The sequence below is a fragment of the Camarhynchus parvulus genome, chromosome 4 (assembly GCF_901933205.1).
Source record: "Camarhynchus parvulus chromosome 4, STF_HiC, whole genome shotgun sequence".
NCBI lineage: Eukaryota > Metazoa > Chordata > Aves > Passeriformes > Thraupidae > Camarhynchus > Camarhynchus parvulus.
The window spans coordinates 33,967,266-33,994,676 of record NC_044574.1 but is presented as its reverse complement, the minus strand read 5'-3'; the positions used below and the strand labels follow the sequence as shown (position 1 = coordinate 33,994,676).

Below are 27,411 nucleotides of genomic sequence, written 5' to 3'. Positions count from 1 at the left end.
ACTATACTAGACCAAACAAACCCTGGGGCTTGCTGATTTTCCCAGTATGAAACATCTGTGACTTCAGCTAGAGAGAACTTAACATTGTCTAATTAGATTTCTAAGATTTATAAGGCTCAAATGCTCTATTATTAGAAACCTGAAAATTGGAGCAAAAGTTGAAACTTGCATTTACTGAAGATTATTTAAAAACATTTTTAACACCATTGTGTGTTGCTAAATACTACTAGCTTATAATTGGTGAAGATTACCAGATAATATATTATAGTCCATAACAACAGGAGTCCAGGAAAAAATGTGCTCCCTACAGTTGTAAATAAGTCTCACCTTTTGACTACAGTAATTAAAAACACTTTACTTAAAATGCTGCACTAATTATATGCTTATTTTTTATATTCCAATTTAAATATAGTTTATATTCCCTTGTGGTCTGCTGGGGCAAAAATTAGAGTTTGCGTATTTTCCTTTTTGCAATATTATCACTCATGGACAGGGAGAGATAATCATCAGTCACCAGCATAGAAGAGTGGGTTTCTATTGGCTCTGATTCCAAGTCTGACAGTGAATTAGACACTATCTCTTTCTTTGAAGTCAATATGGCTTCTTAACATGGTAATTAGATACTTCATTCTGTCTTCAATTATTGGATCTAAAAATGGTTCCGAAATTTCAATCTGTTAAAATAAAAATAGCAATATAGTATAATCATTGTTGCTATATTGAAATATTAGGGAAGATTATTATGGTGGCAAAGAACTTGGAAATTAGGAAGGGGAGGAATCAGAATTATTGCTCACTCTTGGTTTGTACCTCTTGAATTTTGATTACAGCAATCTTTAGTTACAGGATCCCTTTCTTATTGAATACACAAAGTAAATACTGCTTGGATAATAAGCAGCTTTTCAATATTTTCTCTTGTCCTAATTGTTCATTGCATTGTCCCATATATTATTTACTCTGGTCTATTCAGTTCCTGCTGTAAAGAAGAAATGATTAATTTCCTCAAGTGTTCTTCAGCAGTGTGCATCAATATACTATCTGAATTTTTCGCAAACACTAATTAATCTTCATTACATCCTTCTGGAGGAGGGGTGGAATTAACCCCAATTTGTAGAAAGGAAACAGAATTACTGGGAGTGAAAGGTCACAAAAGTCCATAATGTGGGTAGCATTTACTGCTTAGTTTCTGAGTTCTGAGTGTTACATAAGGCTTTATTTATGGAAAATTTCTATTCATTTCCATTTCATTTATAAGAAAGAAACATTTCACTTCACTGCATCAGATAATAGTAATAAAAAAAAGTAAAAACTGCAGTAATAATTAAGTGTGAGAAATCTGCTCTTCTCTGTTGCTGAAGTCAGGAAGAAAAACTTTTTCCATAGAATAGAATTCAAGAGTGTGAGCCACAAAGCTATTCTTTTCTTCTTTCTGTATTTTTTTCTGTTGTATTTTATATATTATATTGTTTCCATTTCCATAATAAGCCAGACAGAGGTCCTACAGTGAACAACTTCCTTCATTACTGTGGTTTGATTCCATGGAAGATCTACTCAGTGTCCTGGAAAAATGGAATCATTTAAGACACAGTGTATGTGATCTTGTAGTTAAGATATTCTGTCTTAGCAATGTAGGTTAGTTAATTTTGTGCTGAAAACCAGAAACTCAGGTTGAGTGCTTGACTTTATGATTTCAATGCTAGCAGTTATTTTTACTGCTGATTTTTTGTGTTCATTACTTGACTTGCGGAGGTATGGGGAAAGGCAAACTATAAAAGACTGAAAAAACTACATGAAGGGAATATTTTTTATTTATAAAGAATGTATTCAATCAACTTTGTGGTAAACTCAAAATTCACAATCCACCAGTACCGAATTTTTCCAGTATATGGCTCCTCCCTCAGTGGGTGTAGCTGGGAAAGACTTATGGGAAGAACAGTCATTAGTATGGCTAGAGAATTCCCCCCAGCTCTGAGGGATTCTGAGTTTGTGGTTTCTGGGTGTGGAAGGATTTTTGAAAGGTCTGAAAACATAGCAATAATGTTTTAATCTTTTGAGATTTTAAATTAAATATTCCTCTCTATGAACATTCTTTTTATAAAAGCATTGAATATAGGTAAATTCTCTAAGAATTCTGCAGCCCAGCTTACATATAAATTAGTTCACATGAAAAACCTTAGCACAGAAGTTACCTGCTGAGTTAGAGTCCTTGATTCAAAGCTTAGAGGTCCTAAATTAAATAACATTTTTTGAATAGGTACAATATCAAGTTTGTATCTCATTTTTCTTTGGGAAGGTTTGTAAGCCCTCATGATTTAATATTTCCAGAAATTTTAGCTTAAATAAGAGCCTGGCTATGTGATATTTTCATACAGAATGAATTACGGTAATAAAGCTTGAGGGAATTGAAGTGACAGCCTTACTAAAGGGAATTATTTTGTGATTTAAATGTCAGGTGGTAATTCTGGGTATGTTTACTATTACAGTAATGAATACTGAAAAATATTATGGAAGTTGTGCAGTTTGCCAGTACCATGTCCTAATATTTCCATTACAGAACCATTTGTATGTTTATTATAATGGTCCGTGATTACATATTTGTACAATAGTGTTTTGCTAATACCTTCTAGAATTATATACAAACATCTGTAAAATTACTTAATTGTTCTCCTTTTTTAATGTGATATTAAGTGGCACAATTTAGCATAATTTCAAAATCTTGTTGCAAGTTCATAGTCAAGAATGGTCTGTTCTAGGAAGGGGATTTTGAATGGAAGCAGTATTTTCTGTATTCATAAAAAACTAAAGGCATAAGTGCTAAAGCTCTTTTCCATTGTTACTTTTCTGCTGAGTCTGGATATAACCACTTTAGAGCAGAAAATATGGCCAAAGTGACTCTGTGTGTTTGCTTGCACTGCTGCCTCATTTGCTCACAGACCTCAAATGTGTTATTATTCAGCTGAGCTGAGCCTCGTGTCTGATTTCCCAAAATTTTGTATCAAATCTCCTACCGTATGAAAGATGCCAGTTATGCTTCAGTTGAAGACCTTGAAGAGATGAAGCAATATTTACATTATATATAGATCTTAAAAGTGATAAATTAAATGAATAGGTGATGCTCTCTGCTTGCTGACATGCCACAGGATATGAACAGATGTAATAAATACAAGATTATATTAAGTTTTGCTTTATGAGTATATTTTTAGAAAATATATCATCTAAAGTGTAGTAACTTGCATTTATTCTTTAAAAACTATTATTGAAAAACTATTTTGCATTATTCCAACATAATCAAGACATTATTTAAAATTATTTAGTATAGCCTATTGCACTTAATCCATGTATCCCTTTCAGGATGTGTTAGTTAAACTATTCATTTTTAAATTGCATATCAAATTTAATTTTAGGAGTAACTGATGTTTTGGTTGATTGTAACTGCTAAATTTGTACCATCTTGATGCTGCCACCTTCAGGCACAGAGGAGGGCAATAGAAAGCAAAACCAGATCCTTAGCTCTAACTAAAGCTGAACTTCTGTTATTCACAGTAGGGAATACCCCCCCACCACCTTCTTTCTAGATGAAAGAAGATCTCTAGATTCCCAGATTTACAAAGTGTCTTCAACAAATGTGTTTTCAGGCATTTGCTTAACAAAAGAAGTTTCAGAGAGGATTTTGTTTACTCAGGGAATGGTCACAGCATTTTTATCCATAATTAAACTCTTTGTGAACTTTGCAGGGTGGGCATGCTTGGTTAAAGTTACACTAGTGAAAAAACAATAGAAAAGTGTAGACGAAAAGAAATCAAGATTTTACAGGTCCAGATTTTGTCTGTTTTACTGTTCAGGAACACATGGTGCCTTGGGTAAGACCAAAGTCAATATTGTCATGTGTCCTGTTTCTGGCAGGACCCAGTAACACTTCCCTAGTGAAGAGAGAAATTGCATAATGATACTGTGCTAGAAACCTACCCCATTAGAAAGTGTTTGAGATTCAGGAGCCAGAATGTATACCCTGAATAGATATTTCTTCCATAGATTTGTCTAGTTGCTCTCAAAATCATGTATCTTTGCAGCTGCTCATGTCTTCCAAGCACATTCTGTACTTTGGCTCATCCTTAGTTTCTTTATTGTTGAAGTTTTTTTATCTGAGAAGTCAATGCAACACAACTGGAGCAGCATTTGTGTGTTTTTATGTGAAGGTGTAACAGTTTTCTTTGTTTTTCTATTTCTTTCCTGGTATTTCAGAATATTTTATTGCTTTTTACTGAGAATTTAGAAACGTACAAAAAAAATCTATAAAGATCTGAAGATCTCAAGCTGGAGTAGTATTAATCAATGGATAGTTAAGGTTGAGTTTGTCTTTTTTCCTCTCCTTATGTTGCACTGCATTTCTCTACATTAAATTGGATATTCCATTTTATTGTCTCTGTAACAGGTAGTATTTGTTACTGTGATCCTGCATAACTTCATGGACTTGTCACCTCACTAGTCACTTCCTGGGTAATTTGTGGCCTGAATCTCTTAAATGGCATAGGTCTTAATCCTTACTCTTGTGGAACTCAATTAGTAATAATCTTCTCTGTGATAGTTCACCATTACTCTATACTTTCTCTTGTCATACTTTCATAAAATTACTGTTCCACATGAGAAACTATTTTTCTCTAAACAACAGCCTGATTCTGATTTTTCTTTGATGAATTGTGGCTGATGGAAGTTATGCATCGTATGGAAGCCTAAGTAAATCAGATGGGATGGATCCTATGGCTTGTCCATTCCTTTAAAAAAATTCCAGTCAATCTGCTAGGCATTCCTTGCCTTTTAAATGCTGACTTTTGTTCATAGCATCTTATTTATCTGGGTGCTTTTTAATACTGTTCTTCAGAGTAATTTGCACTAGTTTGTTTGCTGCAAATGTCATCTTAATGGTCTGCAGTTTTCTGGGTCTTCCTTGGAGTTCTGTTAGAAGTTCTCACCAGGTTAATTATTGTCAAAGCCCCTGGTATGGAAAGAGTGTTAAGTGAAAGTTTACACATCATCATTAGTTGTTAAGGTCCTTCATCCTGGACTTCCTTTAGAACTTGAATAAATACTGTCTGATGTAAGTAATTTGTTACTACCGATTCATATATTTATTCTGTGATCTCTTTCCTTGACCCTTAGCTTCCCTTTTCTACTTTCTGAGTACTCTGTAAAAGGATTTCCCATATATGCACCTCCCCAGCCTCTGGGTCACCACAGATGCAAACCATCCATTTGGCTGTTTGTGCTTGTTTTATACGTTAATCCTTTGTTGACCTTAAAAGCACTATGATGAGCTTTCTGCTTCTGATGTGCTTTAACAAGGATTTACTTCTGGGGTTTGTGCTTTTTTACTTTTTCTGCGATTTTTTAATGGCCTGTCTTATTTGCATTTCTTCACTGAAACTGTGAGAACTTATGATTGTCCTTTCCTAACTCAGACATGGCTTCACTATTTCTTCTGATTTCTCATTGTCATTTTTGTCATTTCTCTATAGACATATTGGTTTCATTTTGGACCTTCCTTATTTCTTTGTGGAACTGTTGTAGTTATTCCGAATCTTGAGGATTTAATTCTTGTACATTTTCTACAATGCCTTTAAACATTCAGCTTTAAATTTGTATTTTTTCCTTCTGAATAAGTCCTCACTCTTTACTATAGTGTCTTTTTTTAAAAATCAAGTATAACCACAATGATTTTAGTATTATTGCTATTTACTTTGGCTTTATTTCTGCAAGGATATATTAAAGTGTGTGCATTATGATTACTGATAAAGACCATCTGTTCAATAATAATATCCTTTTCTGTCTTACCTGTATACCATGCCTTCCTGTACTAATACCCCAATAGTTGTCATCCGTCCCTGCAGCTTCTGATCTTATTATTCTGTCAATAGCCTTGTGTAAGTGCAGCTATTCTCATGTCATAATTTTATTTCTTAAACTTCATATGTATCATTGCTTCACTCTCTTCTGTTTCACTGTCAGTGTATTCTGACAATTTTCTGTTGCTTCTTGCTTGAATATTTCCAACATCTGTCCTAACCTTCTCTTTAGGATACAGAATATTTTGACTTTGTGGTGGTTGAGCACATCATGGGTACAACAAATTTCACCACATCTTGGTTGAAGGCTTTCTAAAATATACATTGGCATTCCTTTTTCTAACTTTAAAATCTTGATTTGAGCCTCTTGATATGAAAATGCAGCAACTTGGATTTCATAATAGTTGAAGGGAAGCCTGACCTTCCTGTATAAGCTTCCTCCCTTCCTGACCCCTTTCTGATAATCTTTATACTTCTTTTTTCACTGTATGAATCAAAAATACATTTCTGCTTTTCATCCTCTGTAACATTTCTGTCTTGTCTTCTGCATTCTGGGAGAAGTTTCAGGAATCCTAGCACAGAGAACCTCTTTTTAACTTTCTATGCAGCTTGGTCCAATTTTGCTTCTGTAGCTTCTGGTTTATTTTTTCCTGTAATGCAGAATCATGGACCACGACTCTGTGATTTTCTACAAACCCATTTAGACAGATTGTGTAGTCCTCTTCTTTTGTACTCACAGCCATGTCACCGTGCATTTCTTTCAGAGATTACAAACTAACCTAGATGTGTAAGAGCAGAATTATTCACCCTTGTAACCAGCCACCTCTTTTCCCATGGGCTGCCTAGCTCAGCAAGGCTCTCCTTTCTACAAGGCACACATGGTAACATTTGAGAAAAACCTGTCACCATTTCCTCTTCCACTAGAGAGACGTTTCCATGTCCCAAGACAACAGCTCCTGATTTGGAAATGGGAGTTTTCCATAGTGCTTTGGAACGATTCCTTTATTCTTAGTATTATGTCTGTGTTTCTTTCGCTTGATATTGGAGGGGAGCTTTATTTGTCCTGTAGCTGAGGTAATCTGTTACTTTTTACTTTAACATTTTGTCCCTTTGGTCTCCCCCACAGCTGAACTTGCAGTATAGTCACCTTCTTTCCCTCTCTTTGCTGACCCATCCAATTCAAGGGCTTTGCACACCTTTGCAGAAGTACCCAAAGCCTCAGGTGAGACTGTGATGAAGGGGTCTGGAAAAGAAAGTAAGAGATATTCTTTCAGATTGCCTAATATGTACTTCTGAAACTTTTTTTAACTTCTCAGTCACATAAAGAAATTTGAACAAAACCAGAGTGTAAATTGGCACATTATATTGGGTTCATGAAAGAGAAGTGAGAAAATGCCTGCTTTTGAACCTAGTTTTATGCCTTTTTTTATCTTCTAGAAATGATTGCAAAAATGCTAAAAACCATGAGAGAGGAGATGAAGAGAGTAAGTAAATAAAGGATTTCAGGATCCAGTTGTTAAAATTAGCCAATTCATGACATTTAAAATTCCTTTTATCTTGTCTGGCCTAGGGCTTCTGATGCAGAGGCATTTCAAAATGCAGTTGCTAAAGTTAGATACTGTTGACATGAAAACACCTTTAGTAGTTTTTAACAACATCCCATCCATCTTCTCATAGTTTAAATATTTCAAGCTCTACTTTATAAACCTCTTTAGGGTTTGGGTCATCTGTGCTGTTGGGACATTTTCCTTACTGCAAGTTTATCAACAATTTTTCATTTTTTTTGATGTCATTCTCAGTTGTTTCATCTTCCTGTCATAAAATTCAGATTTAGGTAAATACTTACAGTAAATACCTAATAATCTAGGCCAAACACATATGATTGAGAGAAAAAGCAAAGAAAAAGAAATTCTAAACAGAATTATAGATGTGGAATTTATGCAGTCTAAAGCTGGATCATACTTTTCTATACTTTCTCCATCTCAGTGTTTGAGCGCTGTAAAAGTTAAAATGTGATAAAAGCTTGAAGCATGATGATTATAATTTTATAAACTTCAGACTGTTTCTTCCAATGCTTATACAACAACTTGTAACACTATGATGGCAGTTGGCAACCTGTGAGAAGAATTGCTGGTGATCTAAGAAAAACATGCACCTTAATGTTGTTTTACATTTTCTCTTCTTTGGCTGCCATATATGATTTATTTGTTCAACTGCACTATGATGCTGTCTCTCATGTTTTAGAATAGGGAGTTTTCTTTGGAGTATACCCACAAAACAAAGTTTTAAGGATCAATGATGCTAATTAGTAAAGCTAAATGTAATAAATATTAAAGGTCATTATTTTTCTCTGGCTTTTGATTTTTTTACCCACCTTTATTTCAACATTATGTTTAATAATAAGCAGTATTATTCTATATAAACAGATGTCATAAATTCTTTGAACTTAGATTAGGTGTATTAAGGAAACAAATTTTTCTTCCCCCTTTGTGTGCATTGTATTGCTGAATGGGTTTTGTCTTGCTTTCACCTTTTGCTTTTGTGTATTCATTCTGTATATATAGTCCTTATGGAGAAAGATGATAAATTGGTTGTTAACACAAAGTCATTTGTGAAGTTGAATGAGGTTAGATATAGGTCTCTTCAATGTGTAGGAAGAATTTAATTAAAATGAAATTAAATTCTAAATTAAACTCAAGTAATAAATGGATGTTATCCAATGTAGTAAGATATTCTTATAAGAAATGAACATTGCCTAGTAAACTGATTTTAGGTCTTGAGGCAAGGTTTCCTAAAAATAATTGCATGACTATCAAATAAAGAAAACTAAGTTTTGGAGTTTTTTAGATGTCTTTTTTTCAGTAGTGTAAAGTGCCACAATATAGAAAAACTAAATTCTTCTCCTAAATTCTTAGAGAATGACAAAATTCATTATTTCTTGTAAAAAAAGGGATTAAATATGGTTGCTATAAGGAAAAAAACATGGTCCATATAAGTGGGCAGCTAACTTTGCAATCCATTTACAGTGTCAATGCTTCGTCCAAAAATCCCATTATATTTCTTTCCAGCCATATATTTTTAGAACTAGCTAGTAGTCTAAAAGCTATGAAGTATGAAGAGCAAGTAATATATTACATATGTTTTACATATGAATCCTTTTAATGTTAGAATGCTGAGGCAAAAAAGAAGTTGAATTCTAATGCTGTTAGAAGTAATGTAGAAAAGAGTAACTATCATTTCATGGTGGAAAAATAATAAATTTTTACTCTTTTCATAGGAATTTCTTGCAAATTAGGGAATCAAGGTGGGAAAACAATGCATTTCCTAGAGCTTGTATTTGCTATGAAGTTAGAGCGCTTTGCTGAAGTGCTGCAAATACATTTATCTCTTCAAGCCTGGAAGTACTAAAATTATTACATGCTATCTTTGTTCTGCAACCAAAGACTTACTCACACAGCCTTATTTTATCCTTCAGAAGGGAGTGGAGATATCCTTGAAAAAACCCACAACATTATGCATTTGAGGTTATTATCATTAGTGCGCTTCAGTTCAGGCTGCAAAGTGGAATTTTGCAGAAGGTAGGATATGCAATGTAGATTTATTGCCTCTTAATGAAGTGGTGTTTAAATTGCTACTTTCTCCTGTTTGTTTTCTGGGTAAATGATATCAGGACAGAGAATGTTCATGTTTGGCACATTTTAGGCTGTATTTTATTTTATGTAAGACATGTTATACTTACATCCTTACATTTTACTCTGGGAATTGTACATAGAATATAATAAAATATCTTGCTGTAAACAACAGAAAGGATTAAAAAAACCCTCAAAACTGAAATCATTAGGTAGATTAGGTAAAACAATTTATTTACCTTTTGGGTCTTGAATATTTTATATTAACTGATAGATTTGGGTACTCTTTCTTCTGTTTCCTGATACTTGTCAGGAACACTTTCAGCATTGTGAAAAATATTTTATTACTTTGAGTAACTCACAGTAAAAATGTATGTGTGCTTTCCTGACTAGCCCTCTGCAGATTTTTTTTTTCTCTCTCCATATAAATAAATATTAAAAATCTGTTGATTTTAATAAGATGGTATTTCTAATTGTGCCTTGAGGGATCAAAGTCAGGCTGCTAGACACCAAGATTAGATGAATTCAAGTCAGGGACTTCCACATCCCATGTTTAATGTCCAAAAATCTTGAAAATTATATGAAATCATGAAGCCTTCTTTCCCAACAGACAAAATTCACTAGTACAAATGTCTGTGACTGGTTAAACTAGTGCTTATCAAATAAAGAGAGGCAGACTGAAAATATTGCAAAAATTATGCTACAGCAAGGTGTTATTTCTTGTAAAGGACCAGAGGATCCCATGGAAATCAAAAGTCAAATTCTTGGTTCTCAAGCCTTACCCCCTGCTAAACAAAGTAAAACAAAATAAATAGTCAGCATAAATTGATGTGGATGCCTCCATCCTCCAAAATAAATTTTTAGGTATTGTGTTTTCTGCATTTTTTCCAAGTTTTGGGGTTTTCTTATATGATGCAACTAGAATTGTGAAGCTTCCTCAAATAATATATAATAGTACATAATATCTACTCAATTTAGAATATTTGCCAAAGATAGCATCAGAATTGATACCAATTTGATATCAATCATCCATAGACCAGCCATTAAACTGACAGTTTACCTGATCTTTTCACAGGAAGTAATTGCATTTTGTTCAGCTTCAAATGGCATCATGGTAGTTTATGATGACAGTCAGTAAAACAAAACCAGTATACACTCAGATTTCTGTTCTGCTACAAGAACTACTTCTGGGATGTATTTTTTCTACTGGTTTTCTTTGGTCTGTGATAGTTAATGTCAGCTGTATGTTTAAGGTCTAAAAACTGAATCCAGTTTTTTTAATCTCTTGAACAGTAGTATGACTGCAAAGGGTGCTAAATACAGAATAGCCACATTTCAACTGTATGTGTCACAACCAAGGCCATGATTAACTTTTTAACACAAAATTGATTTATGAAAAATTTCAGCACCTTCAAACTTTTCTGACTTAAATAATTGAAATTGGTGAACCTGATGTCTCTAGTCCTTTTTTTTGGTAGTTAGGTGTTTAAATGTATGGATGTCTTCAGGTGCCTTGTCCTACTTTCCAGTTATAACATACTTTTTCCTTCGTCAGATGTATACCAGAGAAAGATTTTCCATTTGAAATCAAAGAAAGAGATATGTTTTTAGAGAGAATGATTTGCCATGGTATTAGATATATTTCCATGCAAGTTCAGGAAGTGGACTTGCCACTGGTAAGTGGCAGTGCCGGAAGGAAATGAAAGTGCATATGCATCTAAAGGGGATGAAAGAAAATAAAATTTCTTTGAGCATTATTACTATTTTTAATTCATTGTGTTCACTGCTTAGTGGTCAACTACTCCAGATTTCAAATACAAATCTTAAATGAAGATCACTTACAACCTACAAAGGAATACTGGGTGTAAGAGGAGTTCTGCAAAATATGAGAAAAGAACTACCTTGTAACCAGAATGAACCTTAAATGAACCTTCATTAAGAATATTAAACCAGCTCCTAATAGACACAGGTATTGATCTAATTAGCAGGAAGTGCATAGCTGAACAAAAAGGTCTGATAGAATAAATCCCTTCATGTTGACACCATGTTGGCACAGAATTTAGGCAATAAGAAAACTCTCAGTATCAGTATCTCTCATCTGTTCTTCCCCCCTCCATCCCCAAATACTCTCATTTACAATCAAGTCACCTGGAAAAGCTTTTCAGCATGCACATGGTAACGCTGTGCTTTCATTGCAGAGTAATTTAGCAGGGAAAAAAAAAGAAGAAAGAGACTTAAAGCTTTAGGTTGCCTTATGTTTTGAAAACAAGAAATACAATGTCGTGAGAGAAGATGCACATAAACAAATTTTTATGTACTCTAAGTATTAAAAAAAGATAGAATGTCTAGATTTTTTTCCCCAGTATAAAGCAGAGCAGAGCCATCCATTTGAATCTAAAGAAACTACACTGCTCAAGTGAGCTTTTGACCAAACATCTTGTTCATCTCTCAGACAATATGCATTTTATGAATCTATCAGCCATTGTAAGGACTGAAAGTTCATAATACACTACTGATAATATACTAGCAAACTCCTATTTACATTGATTGGCGCTTCCTGTATTCTTACAAGGTAGAAGATTAATAACATTATGTTTTTAACTGCTGATTTTGTAATAACAAGAAGGTGAATTATGATTTCTATAGGTTTTCTTTTTTGGACTCTCACATTCCTATTTAGTTCTCCCATTTCATATTCAATTTCAAAAGAGCATTTTATGTTAAAAATAGGAGATACTTACTTATAAAGTTTGTCTGATAGAGTTGTAAGTAAGAAGTAGGTACTGGCGCTGCAAAGCACATACATTTTTTATACACACCTATCCATAAGCACACATGCATGTACAGTGTGGAATACAGGAGAGACAGACACATAAGTATTTTTTTGGAGTATATACTGAACTCTGGAAGTTGGGTGAAAATGAGATCCAAACCTTTTCAGGTGATACACAAAAATAATTCCAAAGTCTATAAAATGCTTTCAAAGGCTTTGAGAATCATGACTTAAAAGAGAAGGCAGTTGTTGTGTTTGCTCCAAATAAGGTTTGCTCAGAAAAATGTATTATGAAAATCTTGAAACTTAATCCACACAAATAGATAGGACACATCCCCACTTTTCTATACTCAAATCTCTGTTTGAACTCACAAAAAGCAAGTATGGAACACTGAGAAAGTGTATGATAATGAGCATATCTTGTTCTGTCAAACCACCAACATTTCTGATTATTTCTACCAAAAAGTTTCAAGGTCAAACATTGTAACTGCATGTTCCAATTAGATAGCACACTTGTGCATGAATTATTTTTAACTTTGACTACAGAATTAATTGTAAGAAAAAGTCACATAGCAGGACTAGGCTTTAGAATTAATTTAAAAGAAAAAAACAAAACAAAACATAGATATACGTGTTTGTTTTCTATGTAACGGTCCCAAGACTATGTTTTCTCTGAGAAATATTTTATATTTTTATTTTGCCACCCTTTTTTCAGCTTTTTGTAGGTATTTTTGTAGGCCTCAAAATTATATATTCTCAATGTTACTAGAATTCTTATCCAGATGTGGGTGATCTGCAGTGTAAGTGTAGGTCTTCACAAAACAGTTGTATTTTTGTTACAATTTATAGTAAGCATGAATTTCCCAGCTTGTGTCTTTACTTCCTAAGCTGATCGAGATCCTACTTCCACAAGAATAATTCCATCCACAATAAGGTAATTCCAGCCTTCAGTGAATATTTTATCACTTCAGTTTCTACCAAGGAAAGAGAAAGCTACAAGGTTTTATTTGTATGCATACTTTTGGTCATTCCACCATTCTAGATAGTCGCAATAATTATGATAGCACATTTGCAATCATTTTAATTTATTCATAGCTAGACATTACTATCCTCAAAGAAAACTTTCATGTCTAATGAACACAGCTTGTTTACTCCCCCTTAGCAAACCTCATTTCAATCTCATTGGAAAGTTAAAAAAATTCTTTCTATTATTTTAAGGAAAATGGGAAAACATTTCTAAAATAAATATTAATAGCAGAATTCACTTCTAAAACTGTTGATTTTTCTGTCTTCTGTACATTTCAGAATAAACACTATCACACCTATAAAACAATGTATAACATTAATGCATAAAATTGGAGGATGATTCAGTAACATGATTTAAGCCTAAAGCATGAAAAATACTAGCTTCATGTGTCTGTATATATAATCTGTAGCTGTTTCATTTGTAAATGAAACAAACAGATTTTCTCTTCATATGTGAAAATTTTCACAGAGTCTGTTACTGTCTAATGATGGCTTCAACTAAAATATTGTTGCATAATTCTACTCTTATTTCTGTCAGATGAGTCAGTGGCCAACTTTTTTATCTTCTTGATGTGAGGTGTGTGTGAGGTATTTTTGTAATTTATTAAATTGAGATAAAATATTAAATATCCATAATACAACTTGTTATCCATTAGGGTAGTATACGTAAGCTTACATTATATCTGCGTGCCTGTGTTTTGTAAATCAATTCCATCTCCTCTGTAAACCTTGATGTTTTAAAGAGCATTGCTCCTTTCAGGAGTAAGCACACAAATACAACCAATATAAAGATATAATTTAAGATACCATTAACTGGGTGAGGTATCACTAATTTTGTACTTAAAACCGTATGCCACAAAAAAACTGTCAGTAAAGGTTCTCTTGTCTTCACAGCCATCCAAGAATACTGAGAAGCATGCAACATTATTTCCAAGGTTTTTTTTCCTGAACTGTTGAAGTTGTTTTGAGTCACCTCCCTTTTTGATGCTGTATCAGTGCAAATGCTGTAAGTAGATCAGTTATTTTTGCTGTGTGTTGAAAAAAACGTAGTGGATCTTCTGTTTGATTCATAATTCACATAATTCATGAAAGGGAGGTTGGCAAGATTCAAATTTCCTCTCTGATTCTGATGGAGGTAGTGACCTTGGATAGGCTTTGAAGGTTACTCAATTTCTAAGTGATTGGAACTTTCCTAAGTAGAAAATATGGGAGAGGGAACCTTTCAGTATCTCATTCAGAGGGATGTTAGTTAGTAGGACCTCTGATACCTCTAGCTACTTAAATGATGAGTAGGTTCTTTTTGCAGCTCACCTTGTAGGTATTTACATTATAAGCATGGCCTAGCAGTTAGAACCACCTCTTGCTGCACATTAGAATCAAAGAAACCTAGGATAATTTAGGCCAGAAGGGGACTTTGAGACACTATTCAAGGCAAGGCCAATGGCAATATTTGGTCAAGTAGCTCAAGGTGTTTCCCAGAAAGTTTGAGTAGATCCAAGAGTGGATGTGGCAAGGCCTCTCAGATACCCTTTTCTTTCCATGCATAAGAACTTTTATGGATATGTTTTGTTTCCTTTTTTCTAGTCATATTTTCCTGTGGTCTTGAGCTGCAAAAATTGGACTTCTGAGTATTACTCTGAATTTTTTTTGCTGAATTCTAAGTAGAGGTGATGAGACTTGCTTTTCAAATATCATAAAACTCAGACCATTTTTTATTACAAGCAGTATTCTTGCAGTATTTGCTTCTCAGATATTATCCTGTACTTTCTAGATGTTTTTGACATTCTTGATTGAAACTAAAATATATTCCCTATTATTTTGGACTGTTCTTGCTAACATTGTTCCTTCAAATTGTAACTGTGGGATCCTTCACTTTTCATGTAATGAACCAGTGGCAGTAAATGTATAAGGGAAAAACATCATATAATAAAAAGATCACACATAAGAATTACATTATTGCAATCTATTCTATTAATTGTTGTCTATAGATAGTAACCTATACATCAGACAGAAATAACTTCTGAGAGAAATAATGGAGAGCTAAATCTAATTGTGGAAGATACAATTCATACACAGGAAAATTAAGAAAAATCAATGTGAATGTTTTGTGTATGATCCAGGAAGACATTTGTATTTCTTGTTTGGTTTTTTACTGGTTTGTTTACTTATCTGAAATATTTTTGGCCAAGGCAGAGCCTTGAAGGGTTTTAAATTGGTATAAGCAATAGTTTGTAGATCAAGGCTATTTCTGTAACACTGACACTAGTTGTCTTAGAAACTGATTTTCCACTATTCTTGGTAACTCTGTGACATTCAAGTTAGAATCAGTGGGTCCTGGGTTTTCCATAACATCTGAGGTGGAACAGACAAGAATATTCCTAGGCAGGGGAGATAAACTGGCTTTTTAGAAGATGCTACCCAGACCAATTTGTCTTGTCACAAGAGCAGTGTCTGGATGACTAAAAAAACACTGAGCTTTGAAAATAAGAGAGATTCAACTATGTTGCCAATAAAAGCCAGAGACACTCTGAGAGATTAAAGTAAAATGTGACACTTTTCTTCATCTGAATTTGTAACATTTCAGTCATCTAATTTCCCCCAGGCACAGCGCACTAACCTCTGAGGAAAAGATTATACAGCACAATGTTGCATGGTCTGCCTAATGTTCTGAATCCCTCTTACTGGAGAAAACAAGGATTTAGACTACAGCTCATGCAAGTCAATCCAAGGGCAAACTAAGGAATGTGTTGTATTGGTTTAAGAACTACATTGATTCTCTCCAAACAGATTATAAAAGTATATGTTCTATTGTCCTGATGAAAACACCAGCATTTTTGAAAAATCAATTTTTTATTTTTAGAATCCATGCATAATTAACTGTAAATAATAGAAACAGAAATACTTTTCTAGGAAAATTAAAGGAAAAAAAAGAAATTAAGAGCTCTGATCAGAGTATCAAATTGCCCTGCAAGTATGAAGCCTCTGTTCTAGTCTAACACAAGTAAAACCTAAGTACAAGATTATGTTGTACAACAATGAAGTTTATTTACAGTTCTCAGTGATTAAACTGTACTGTGTTGAAACTCTACAAAAGTGACTGATGAGGCAAGTATCTACAATAAAAAATTAAAGGAATTTTACCAACCTGACATTCCTACTGCCTACACTTCTTATCAATAATAGATGAGTTAATAAAAAACTTTCTAGGGCTCAGATTGCAGTTGTAGGATTCTCTGGATGAGAAGTTTCTGCAACAATTTTTACTACCTTGACCCTACCTGCCTCTTGACCTGTTTGAAGAGAGGAAATCTGTGCAAAGTTAGGTATTTCTGATGGATTAGACCTTCCCTATAAAAAACAAAATGTGACTTCATTAATTTTGTGACAGCAATTTCAGTATGGTTTCTCTGTCTATGCTGAAAATTAACATCAGCTGTCGTTCAAACACCTGAGTCACCGCTGAAACTGTGTATTTTAATTCATTACAGATTGCACAGGAGTCCTTAAAACTCTTCCTGCTCTCCTTAGCTCGCTGTTGGTCTCAGTATCAGACGCCCCCTACAACACCTGGTATAAGTTGATGAACTGGAGGAGCTTTGTCCTTTTGTCTACATGAAATTGGATTGCATGTATGAGATATCATATGACAACAAGATATTTGATGTCTTAGATGTTTTTTATATGCAACCCCTGAGCACCTCTGAAATAGTGAGGGTTCTGCATACTCATCCTTTGCTTTTCTTGTCCAGCTAATGTTTGCTGCTTTCCATCCAGACACCTTTAGGGATGAAAATCTTCCAAAGCAGGTTTATGCAAATGCATTTCATTAGTTTTGGTCAATGGCTCAGATACTTTTATTTTACATTATGTTTCAAAGTAATTATTTTAAAACTTACAGGAAATAGCTTCAGATGTTATCACTGTGTGTATTGAAATCAGAAGAATTTTTTAATTATTATTTTTATTTTTAATATCCCTCATAGTACAATTTTACTATTGTGAAAAAATTCAACAGATTTTTTTCAACTCTTATCTACAGGTAGAACCTGATAGCAAGTATTAGACTGTCAGCACATCTCTAAATTTACTTTGATGCAGGCTGGCAGAAGCAATAGGTACAGCAAAACTAATCTTTCCAATAACATATGTCTCCTAGAAAGAGACAGGACTGTATGTATTAAAAATAGCTCGACTGCAGGAAAAAATATATTGACTAGGATTTTCTTATCTGATACACACTTTTATGTACTGGCAGCCTACCTTCTTTCTCTCTTCTCTTCTCCCATGAGGAATAAAAAGAGGCCTGTGCTCCTAGTAGATCTCCTTTTATATTTTATTAATAGTATAAGTACAACATTTTGAAAAGGGAAAGAAGTAATTTTTTCTTCCCTCTTTTAGTTTTGGGGATCAAAAAGTGAGCTATACTTAATTTTGAAACAATCGCACTTCTTTCCTCCTCACTGTGAGCTAGTATTTACCTGCAGAGTAATATGGTGAATAGCTCTGTAGAACAAATATTTGACTTAGTGCATATTCCTTTTAATAATCTTATTAAATATGTAGTTTAGCTTCCAGTTATTGTCTTATCCAATTATTATTTCTCATTTCTTAATATGTATAAAGATCTATTTGTGATTGTATTTTTAAATAGGAAAATCGTTCTTACATATAAAACAGGAATTTCCTGGATCAGGGGTTTTATTTTAATATGAAATTAGACTTGACTAAAATGGAATTATAAATAAAAGATCGATTGCAATCTAATTATGGCAACAAGTGAAATTTTGGGTTATTAGGAGGACAAAACATTGCTATTTAGGAGTCATCCATTCAATTATATTGTTGAGTTGCAGTGATCTATACTGTAAGCAGGATGTTCTTGTATGAATGTTTCATGTTGAAATACAGATCTTCCAGATTTCCATACCACCCACATCCTGAGCTGTCTGAGTGGGAAGGCATCTGTCTCCTTGATACTACTTCTGATGTACCCACATTTCCTCTTAGCTATTGAAGATCTGGAACTCACCCATAGAAGGCAAACAGCTGTTTCCCTCCCCCTGCAACTCTGCCTGTGCTTCCTCCAAAGTTCAGCAAGCCTGATTGTATTCCTTTATTTGTCAGATGGCTCTCACCTGCTCCAGTTATACCCTCAGCTGAGATTCCCATTTCCATCAAAGCAGAAAACATATTAAGTACTTCAAACTGGCACTTTCTCCTTAAAAATAACTTCCAGATTTTGTTTAATTCCTTTTGTGCTTTTGCATCTATTATATATGCTGTAAATGTTGCTGGCGCAGTTGCTGATGATTCTGCTTTTTTTTTTTTCTTCTCTGAAGCAACGTAGCAAACTTAAACAATGACAGGCTACTCCAATTCAGTGACCGCATTAATTCCACTTCTAAAAATGTCTGTGAAGTGGCAAAATATTATTCACATGTGTAGAGACAAGCACAAGAGAGATAAAGCGACTTGTCATGACATTTGAAGCAGGAAAGAAACAAGCTCCTGTAATATGTTTCTTGCTTTGTGTGGATGGTTTTTATGCTCAGCTGTCTCCCTTTTTCTTGAAGAATTATTCCTATTTTAAAGCAAGTGTCTGTCAGACACAGACACCTTCTGAGGTTGAACTTCTTTGTAAGGTAAAAATTAAGAGAAAAGATTGTCTCTCCATTCATGGTTTCTCCAAAGTAGATTGCATCTGCAAACTAGAAAACAAACTTGGAGAAAATATTGTCTCAGAGTTCAGTAAAAAATGTGCATTTTTCCCCTCTCATCTCTGCACCAGTATGTCAAAAGATTAGATAAAAGTATGGAAGAGCATTATGTATACTTCAGGGTGAGACTAATTGAAATATGAGAATAAAAGCCAGCACAGATCTCAGTACCTAGGTCATGAGTGTAATTTTCTTAAAACATCACCTGTTTTTTGTAACCAGTGGAAGCGTCAGTGCAAGTGGTATTCCAGGCTTGCACCGACTTCTGATGGTCATGGCTGAAAAACTTCCCCTGTAACTGAGGCAATGCTTCACTGGGGTTTCAGGAGCAGGCTCAGATGTTCCCGGCACAGGGTATATAGGCAGTACACACAGCCATTGCACAGTGTGCAATACTCTGAAACTTCTCATCTAGTTAGTGGTAGACCTTGTTAGAGTTAGAGAGCAGACCCTGAAAACCTGAGGTTATCGGAGGAATCAAATCCACTCAAATGCTTTCCTTCTCTAATTTACTCTTAACTGAGATAGTGCTAAGGTATCTTCCACTGGAAGTAGATGGGGATAACAGGAATTGTCACTCTTTCGTCTGTCTTCATTTAGACATCCTCTGAGACTGCAACAGGCATTTTGTTCACTTTATTTTCATACTAACCTAGCAGCTGGAGCAGAATAACCTGGCATGGGGACTTGAACTCTGAATGCTTTATAGCCCAGAGCAAACTGAATCCAAATTGCAAGAGAATACCAAGGAGTGTTCTGGTTAAAAGCATTTCTGTCCTATTTCTGAGGCAGGCAAACAAATTTATAGGTCAGGAGGAGAACAAACAATTTATATCCTGATTCTCACCTAACTCAGCTGGAAAGAGAACAAGTATCTGTACTTCTTTTAGAAGGGTTTATTTTGTGTGTAGATGTTTAGTTAACTTCAGTGGTAGTGTAATGCAGAGTTTACCAGAAAGCTGAGTCCAAAGCCTCAAGTTTGCCCTTCTGTTAGCTGAGTATAAAAGAAACCCTCAAGAGCACACAGCCCTGCCTTGCTCTTGTGTGCTCCTTTGCTAATACATTTTTGACAGCAGGGAGCAGCCACCATCAGGGCCCCACCAACAGCTGACCTCTAGCATGATGGAGAGATACAAGGAGCTGATCCTGGACATGCTGGCCAATGTTCATGAGAGGGTTTCAAATTAAAACTGGGCTCTGGCGATGACCAACACATGGTTGACTTTCATGATTGTCCTAAAATCACCTGGTAATTTTTGAGGCTTATGTGACCTGCCCTCAGTAACATCCTGACTTAAATCTGATCCCTCAAGCTACGGAACTTGAGTAGTCACTGGCCATCACTCTCAGCTGGTCTCAGCTGTGGGACCATCAGGCTGGTTTAATGCAGAATTGCTGTGATACTGTGGTCATCATCAGCCTGCTGCGTTTTGCCACATAAGAACCTGTTCCAATGATATTTTCAGTCTTGGCAGCTGTACAATACTGAATGCAAAGCTCTGAGAGATGCCCCGGGTCAATGTTGAGGGACATAGGGAAGCATCAGCAGCTGGCCAACTGTCCTGGTTTCAGCTGAGATGGAGTTAATTTCTTCTCAGTAGCTGTTATGATGCTGTGTTTTGAAGTCAGAATGAGAATAGTGTTGATAACACACTGATCTTTTGGTTTTTTGCTAAGTAGCAGTTATCTTAGGTCAAGGACATTTTTTTTTCCTTGTCCCATTATTCACCAGTGAGGAGGTACACAAAAGAGACTGGGATAGGTGACCCAAACTGACCAAAGGGATATTTCACACCAGAGAATGTCATGCCCAGTATATAAACTGAGGGGTATTCCCTGGAAGGATGTTTAATCTGGGCTCTCATATTGGTCAGTGGGTGGTGAGATATTATATTGTGCATCACTTGGACTTTTTCCCCTTTATATTATCATTATTATAATTATTATGAGCCATTATTATTTCATTTTCAATTATTAAACTGTTCTTATCTCAAAATGTAAGTTTTACTTTGGTTTTCCTCCCCATTCCCCCAGGATGGGGGGGAAGGAATAAAGGGCAGTTGAGCAAGTGGTTGCATGGTGTTTCATCTCCAGCTGGGCATAAAAGCACAGCACCAGTGATAATTCACTGTTCCTCAACTGTGTGCTGAAGATGCCAGAACTCACTAAATCACTCACTAAATCATAATAAGAAATCATGTCCCAGATTCATTGGAGAAGGAATACAGTCAGCTGAAGAGTACAGGGTGGATCATTGTGTTTGCAACTAACATGGATTTTAGAAAATATGACGACTAGACAATCATGAGGAGTTTTCCACTCAAATTGTCTTAGAAATGCTGTTTGGTAGTGTACAGCACATAAAATTCAGCATAGGTAAGTCCTTTATCTTCTGAACACTGTATTTTAGGATAAAGTTCAATGATTGTGCCAAAAACTACCTCAGCACTGTTCATTTAGAGTTTGGAATGAAGCAGAATTCAGTGATCTGAACACCAGGGCTGGATAGGCAAGTTACTTAGCTTGGATCTTTTTACTTGCTTCTCTGACAGAATTGTGGCATAAGCCTCCCAAATTCAGTGAATATTTAAGACTTTATAAACTAATGTTTGTAATTGAGTTTGTAAAATTTTGTCTGTTTCTGTTAATTAATTTATGTAAAAGACAATACAGGTTTGATAGCATGAAAATACTTTTAAGCAAAAAGGAATTGTCCCTTGAACTTGGTGAAAAAAATTATTTTGGTAGAGAGACTATATATTTCATTGCTTTGTTATATTCTCTGTTAAAATACTACCTTCTATAGATAGGTGGCAACCACTGTATTTGGCAATCCAGCAGAGATATAATGTCACCTTCCTCACTCAGTTGTTCCTCATAAACCTGCGGCAGTAAAACTGTATACAGCATTGAGGCATGTTTAGAAAATCACGTAATGGAGTAAGGAAAATTCCTTTATATTCAAGTATCTGTTTTTTTTCAAATCAGTTGTTGTTACACTCAAACATTCTAATCTCATACACTCCCAGTAAATTGTTTCCTCAGAAGGCAAATACTAGTGTTTGGACAAAGCCCTTCTGACCTCATTACTTAGGCTGCACTGAAAAACACAGCTCTCCTTCTCCTCTCTCCCTCCTCTCCCTTCGGGAGGCTTTAGAGCATGTAAAAGGAACACTTTTATGGATGTTTTTTGGCTCAATTGATGCAGCAATATATTATTGGCTTAGTGGTAACTCTCTCAAAATTTTATGAGGCTTCACAGAGTAGTTGAAATGAACATAAGTTTTATGTTCCATACCTAACAGATCATGCAAGTTTCTGTCATTATCAGTTAGGATATGCTTGATCAAGTTCTGACAGTTGACAAACGATGAGGTGTTTTTTCTTCACTGTGATGCATCTGAAAGTCAATAGATTATTAAGGGGGCTGGTTCCCATTTTAAAAATACGAAGTGATTATTGTTACCAAAGCTAGATATATTTAAATAGTAGAAAAAAATTGTAGAAATTCAGAAAGATATTCAAAAACCAAGTCACCTGATGCAAGAAAACATCTTTAGTGCGTTCGGTTCTCACATCTGGCAGGTATTGTGCCTTCAAAGGTAAGTTTTGCCTCTTCCTACCCATTTTGAATAACATTTTAAAACCTGAAGGCACTAAAGTATGCTTTCAATAAACATACTCATCAACTTTCCTTTGATTTAATTTTTCTTAGAACTTCTATCCTCAAAAGAGGCAGAGTGGTATCACTGGATCAGAGGAGGAAGAACCTTGAACCTAGTAAGTGAGCTTAGACTAGATTTTTCCAGAGGGAAATTTATGCAAATAAAATAGGTCATGGTGTAATTATTTTGTTTATCACAAATCAGTGTGTTTATTTTTACTTCATGAAAATGTTTCTGATTTTTTTGATACCTTACATTGGCATTGTTTTTTGGGCGTGGTAGCTAGCTAGCTAGGGAATGAGCTAATCCAGCCCAAGCCAGGTGAGTTGCAAGCTTTAGCAAACTGCACTTCTGTACATCCATCCTGCTTTGTGGGATTCTGACAGGACAGAATGGTTTATTTGTTTGGACTGTTCTAGAAGATGAAATAGTTCTCTCTTTTTTAATAGAAATCAGGAAAGGGACACATAGGGAATATTAGGTCATAAGCTGCTGTTTGCATACTAAGATCTTAATTATAGGTAAGTGCAAATTTCAAAAGGGATGTTAATTTCAATTATATGCTCCACTTGGTCCACTTTAGACCCCATTACTTTGTTCACTCAGTTATCCCCATCGTGAGGATAAAATTAGGTTGTCCTGTGTTGAAGAAACAAGTGCACTGCCCTAGTTTTCTGTGAGACAATGGGGGAGACTCACAGCCTCTTTTATCATGCAGAGTGTAACAGTGGCAGCACTTTGTTCTGTATTGAAAGTGGAAGTGCCCAACATGAAACATGAAACACTGCTCTGTGATCTCACACTCTTTTTACACTGAAGCACTGGTTTCCACTAGGTGAGTGTACACTAAGGTGTGACTTGCTCACAGTACAAGAACTGTACAAGACAGAATGTTATTTACTGAGACCAAATTTTTCCTTGTTGCCTATTTTTATATGCCTATGGTTAGTAAAATGCAGTTTAAAAAAACCTCCCTCTTTTTAATTTCCCTGGGGTTTAAATGCATAATAATGTAATATGAATTAATATATTTAGATTAGGTTGATTGAAGGTAGAATTATTATATTTTTTTTTAGTCTAGAGCTGTGTTTATACTAAACTTCAGCATAAATGACCTTCCCAAATGTATTCAACATCTGAAGGACTGAAAACAAAATTAATTTTGTCTTCAGTATCTGACTACTTGCATGTCAGTGGCAAACATACCTAAGGCAAGTTTATTGTGAAAAAGGAAACCCTTATGCCCTTCAGACAAGGTACCCTCCACCACATGCATTTACATGAAGCAAAGCATCCCATGAGGCTTAGGAAACAGCCAAGGTAATAATCTTAGTTGTCCTGACCAATATACTATTTCTGAATAAAATAGGAGCACACAGATGAGATTTTTTAGTGAATAATATGACCTCCTTTTATTTGTCTACTTAAGGAATTGGCAAGACATATTTAACTTGGTGAGGTACATGGCAATAATGCAGTAAACCCAATGTAAGAAAATTTTTTTTGAGATTATATATTTCCTGAGCATTTTAATCAAGTCTGCAAAATAAAACAATCCTAAGAATTCATTCATAACTTGGTGTTATTTTTCCTTGCTAATATTTTAACAAATATAATTATGGTGTAATGAATTATGGCTTTAAGAGGATCGTATTTACAATTTTACACATAAAGGGTAATATCATCTCCCTGATAAGCAGTTAAATAGATAGCTTTCTTATTAATAGCACAATGATACAATCAAATGGTGGGTAATTTCTATTACCCTTACAAATAGATGAGTATATAGATGTGAAAGAAGCATTGATGTGGAAAATGTTAAAATAACAAACCTTATTAGATGAAAGAATTTAGAAATAACTTGTCAAGAGGGTAATGACCTCAATTAAATTTTATGTGCAATTATAATTGGCATTTTTAATAAAGGAATGCCATTGCAAATTGCATATTTGATATAATATTACAGGGCATCTTAATTCCTCTCAGTTGCATTTATATTAAATAAAAATCTTTGAGATAATCAAGGGAGATTTATAATTTAGAGTTTTGATAATCAGCTCAGATAGGTTTCAAATAGTTACAATACAAACAAGAAGTGAGAAAGTTTTCTGATAGTGATCCTTTTTTCTTTTTACCTAAAAGATGCTGCTATTCAACAGCTTTTGTTGATGTGGTAGGTATTGCTAGATGTAGTCAAGGTTGCAGCATCTTCAAGATGTAGTCAAATAGAATCTTTTATTATTAAAACATCTAATTTGAGTCAAGAAAATTCACTGTGTACAAAACCATCTATATCATTTCCAGAGAAAGTTCTCAAAATGACCCAGTTTTCATCTCTTGTGCATGTAGCTATAAGGAAAGTACAATGCCTTACATTATCATTCTGGTCGTGCTAGTTTCTAAGCCCCAAACTAAAATAGTGACTTCAAAGTAGTTGTGCAAATTTAAACAATGATCTGTGTTGGTTAGGAGGAGGGGATGCCTGTGGAGTCTTCCCTTCAAAACACTACTCAATATAAGCTTCTTACTGATTTATATTGTCAAGTAGTTTTGTTAATATTCAACTTAGATAGACTTAATAATACTGGAATTGTGCAGGTTTTGAATTTGGGAGAATATTACAAAGAGGAGAGTCATCTTAAACATTCTCTCAGTTTCATGTTTCTCCTTTGCTTACATAAAGTGATAGGAGAAGAGTTGCAGTTTCAAATGTAATAGTTAGAAGGAATGAGTTTAATTGGTGCAAGAGAAAGCAACAAATAAGTATTGGCTTGGGGATGACATAGAAAAAATAAGCTATAATAGTTGTTAGGAAAGTACTTAATAGAAATTCTAAGCAAAAATAAATGGTGTCTGTAGCATTTGCAAATAAGCAGCTGGTACCATTCACAGTCTACCCCAATTACCTTCTGTTAATCTGGCACATCTTTAAAATGAAGCACTGTGCATAATTTTTCATGGTTCAAATACTGCAGACTTTTCTTCAGGCACACCAAGAAAAGCCACTATCACAAGTGACCTGTGTAATTGAATGTGAGTTATTTTAGAAACAGATTTCCACAGAGGGAAGGAGAGCTGTGGCCATGGGGAATCCTCAGCATTTACTTTTTAAATTCTGAGTTGATATGTGAATGTAAAAAGAGATAAACTGATATTGTTGAAGAAGAAATGGCTATTCTTTAATGAAAAGTGTATCATTTGCATACCGTGATATATGTATGTAGAGATGTTTGTAGATACGCTTGGGATTTACTGTAACCCAAGGACTAGATGCTGATGTAGTTTTGAAGATGAAATGTTTTATGGATGAAGAGCAGAATACTGCTCCATCAAAGCACATTTCAACAGAAAACTCTAGGGAAGGGCTGCAGTAACAACTTCACAGATTAGGTGGAATTTGGACAGTTAAGACCAAAAGCAACCCATAAATCCTGTGTCTCATCTAACTTTGGAGTAGCCTAAATTGATGTTATATCCACATTTTGGACTACAGTTTTTAATTCACCTAAACTGAAGATCTTTTCAGTCCTTGAGGCTAATGCTTGGTTCTCATAAAACACACTTGTCATCCAATATGACATTGAGAGTTACCTGGCTCTAGAGTGACCTTCTAAATGAGATAAAGTCATGAAAGCCAGTTCTAACAAGGATAAAACTTATATCAGCTGATCTTCCAGCTGAGTATTCAGTTGGTGTACCTTTTTTCATAAATAGTAATTATATTAAATTCCTTTACAGAAAGAGGTAGTCACATTTCTCAAGGTATTTTAGGTTGTGTTTGCAATCCAGGGATCTAAACTGATCACCACAGTTCACTGGAAAGTGTATTCTTACTGAATTACGAGGACAGTCTTGTTTCTTCTTTTTTTTCAAAAAAGAAAAAACTGGAGTTTTTTTCTAGAGTGATTCTAGAGTGTCTACAGTGTCTCTAGAGTCTAGAGTTTTCATGTATTAAATACAACATTTGAAACTAAATGTACATTTTTGCAGACCACATTTTTGACAGGTGGGTTTTTTTGCTGCGTAAACTTTGCTGAACTTGTCTGAAAGGAGCAGTCTATAGAAATCTGTGTTTCTGGAGACATGGAGTGCTTGAAGTTGCAGGAAACACATCAGTAAGACACTTCAAAGATGTTCTGTTGCTCAGGGAAATTTTTCGCAAAACACACTTTGTTTTGTGCAAACACAGAACACTAAACTACTGTGCAGTACCCTGTAAGCTAATATGTTGTGCTTACTGAAGTATTTATTGAATTACTAATTTTTAAAATTATTTTTATCCAGTACATAACTAGACAGATGATCACCAAAAAAGATGATCACCGTGTACTTTATCCATGTCATCCGGTGCCTGTCTACTTGATTTATTGTATTACAAAATTCAATATTGCGTAACAAGAGAAATAGTGGCAATATTTTAAGTTACATTTGGAAAATTAGTACCTCTCCTATACCACCCCTTTTTTGTAGCTTAGTGCATTACTATTAGGTTTTTAAAATATTTTAAATATTATTTGGAATATGAAGCTTATCATAAAAGCCATCTTACAATCTCATGACATACCTGTGATGGTGGACTCATGATCAAGTTCCCACACTGGAAGAACCAAAGGATGGAACCTTTTGGAAGGTACCATTATTTGCTGTCACTACAGTCTGCGTTTATGGGGTGTTTTTCAATGAAGCCACCATTTTCTGCTAGTCCAGTAAAAGACTTGTCTGATGTTTTTAGTGCTTAAACCAATACGTGCTGCTGTGACA

At 34.7% G+C, this 27,411-nt stretch overlaps 1 protein-coding gene across 17 annotated transcripts in view; it reads left to right on the top strand.

Moving 5' to 3' along the window:
* Window positions 1–27,411, top strand: part of TENM3 (teneurin transmembrane protein 3) — a 1,284,378-nt gene that overhangs the window by 260,833 nt on the left and 996,134 nt on the right. The window contains exon 1 of one of the 17 annotated variants that reach the window (XM_030947659.1): window positions 14,205–14,274. The exons of 15 other annotated variants lie outside the window; for them this stretch is intronic. The gene's annotated coding sequence lies outside the window, so the exon portion shown is untranslated. Of the gene's footprint in view, window positions 1–14,204; window positions 14,275–22,749; window positions 22,766–27,411 lie in introns of those variants that run through there. One more of the 17 variants, XM_030947657.1, reaches the window with a different exon arrangement.